The 2,422-nt window shown below is 40.0% G+C and overlaps 1 non-coding gene across 1 annotated transcript; it reads left to right on the forward strand.

The window, feature by feature from the left end:
• Positions 1-2,062: 2,062 nt before the first annotated feature.
• On the forward strand, positions 2,063-2,136 carry TRNAW-CCA (transfer RNA tryptophan (anticodon CCA)). The gene has a single exon. It is a non-coding gene; the product is annotated as a tRNA-Trp (tRNA).
• The last annotated feature ends 286 nt before the right edge of the window (positions 2,137-2,422 follow it).

Genomic DNA, 2,422 nt, shown 5'->3' on the forward strand with positions numbered 1-2,422 from the left:
AGTTTGTGCAAAAATATATCAATGTTTGTGAAACCAAATAGGTATATGATGAAAATATATATCTAATGCTACTAATTCGATGGCGTAAATGTTGATGTATTATTGTATGAATACGATCAAACATAAAAAAATACTTTCCAACAAAATTGGAAGTACACTCTTCCACTGGACGGCGTACAAATACTCATTAAGTGATCTGGAGTGAAGTTGTTCCGTCTAGCTATGTTAATCAGTGAGCTATATGGTACTGTTGTATATAGTTCCAAGACAAAGAACTTTATTTGTTGAAGTAGTTTTGTTTTTGGTGATTTTTGGATATTGTGAATGAATGAATGTGCCGTGCCTTGGAAATTTACGTTTCCAGTAGTTTCATCTGATCAGATAGCGCTCGTGAGTGTTGTATTCCCATTGCCTTGCTACAAGCCCTTCTTTTAGGAGAAAGTGGGCAATGCAAAAGAAAGGCAATACATTTTCTTCTGCTTTTACTTGTAGAGCAGCTCATTTTGGAAAGATTAGCAGTTTTCAAAAGTATCTCTTCTTTGCGTTCCAATGAATAAATATGTCACAAAAAAATTCTACACGGATACTTGCAGTGTCGTACTAATCATGTGGTCTTAGCCTGTTTAATCCACGCTTGTTGGTTTGATACAAACTAGATCGCCGGATGTGTGCCATGAGTCCATGACCCACTAGAATGCGGTGTTCAGGACAGGAGTTGCTGGCGAGAATGTGATAACGATTGGGATCTGGAGGAGAAATGTGTAGATCTGCTGTGATTTTGCTAGGACAGACAAGGGGCTATATGTAAATAAATCAGTGAGTTGATCATGTCCCTCGGATGCAGATCCAAAGGACCACCCATTTGTGGAGCAGCGTATCATATGAAAGACCGTATCACTCGATATTTTCCCCCTCGCCGCCCCAATCATGCGCGCCCGCCCGTGCCCGTCACGCCCTTGTCCCGCGGCCGCGCCCCCAGGCCACGACCCGCGGTACTGCAGCCACGTCCGCGTCGCCCGTTTCATCCCGGCCGTTGCCGACGGGAACAGCGGACGGACGGGGACGGTGCTGGGTGGTGGTGACCTACGGCTACAGGGACGCGCGCCGTCCTTCCTTCCGCTCCTCTGTGTCTGTGTCTTCCGCAGATTCCTTATACGAGAAATTACATAAGTGTAGTCAGAGCTAAGGTAAAAAAGTATATGTGTTACTAATAGTAAACCAATTTTATTTGGAGTTTGCTTTCAGCTGAACATGTTATAACTACAAATGAGGTGAGGCTTGATTAGGTGGCTTTGCAAGAACTAGGGAGGAACACAAGTTATGTACTTTAGGCTAAACATATGAATTTAGAAGATCAACTTTTCCAATTGGACATAAACAAAAGCAACCAATAATATATATATATAAACTTCTATAATATTTTCTCTATGGTGAAGTAATTTCATCGATAACCACTAAACGATTAAGTAGCGATGTATGCAAAGCTAGACAACGAACATTTCATAATACACTCGTTCTGCATATCTTTAGGATAAAAGAAAAAACTGCGAAAAAATCCGTTTTCCTAAATAAAAAGATCAAGAAATCTATTTTGTATGGTTCTTATTTCGTTGAAAACGTTTCCATGAGACTTTCTTTCATTGAAGAAGTCCATGACTTGTTCTAGGTGATATGAGGTTGAACAGGCTTTAGAAAAAATGCAAAGAAGGGTACATGAGGGTGGAATAAAAATCAAAAAGATGACCCCTTCTTTCTTCCTGAGCATTACCGATAAATATTCATTCTTTATACGTTAGGTTGGGTTTCAGATGTATATCATTTATTATATGAAACCAAAAAGAAGAAATGACAAGAAAGTTGTATATAGATGGAGGAATAAATTATGATGTGGAAAACAAGGCAGGGGTTCAAATCCTGTCATCCCTACCTATTACTTCTCCTATGGGCAGTAACGAGGGATCAATTGAGCTCGATTCAAATTGGACAAAATTCAGAGTTTCATTTTTCTATATGCATGCGGTACAAAAATCATCCTTTTCTTTACTGCTTTATCTCCCGGAAAGCGCTCTTAGTTCAGTTCGGTAGAACGTGTGTCTCCAAAACCCAATGTCGTAGGTTCAAATCCTACAGAGCGTGATTCTGTTCTTGTTATGTCGAATCCAAAAAAAAGAACTTATATAAATATAAGAAAATGAGACAGTAATGAGGTCCATATCGTCATCGTAATAAAAAGAAAGATCTGCAAGCATTCTTTATGGGAGTCGGGGCTTTCTGATTTGAAGTTGCTGGAAAAGGACCTCTGTGATCGGTTGATCATTAGTCGTTTTTTTAAGGTAAGTAGGCAGGGGTGTCTTGATCGAAACCGAACTTCAATTCCACCCAGCTCAGATTCTATGCAGCAGTGGGGAAGACCTGTTTATAC

The sequence above is a fragment of the Triticum aestivum genome, chromosome 7B (genome assembly GCF_018294505.1).
Source record: "Triticum aestivum cultivar Chinese Spring chromosome 7B, IWGSC CS RefSeq v2.1, whole genome shotgun sequence".
Lineage (NCBI taxonomy): Eukaryota > Viridiplantae > Streptophyta > Magnoliopsida > Poales > Poaceae > Triticum > Triticum aestivum.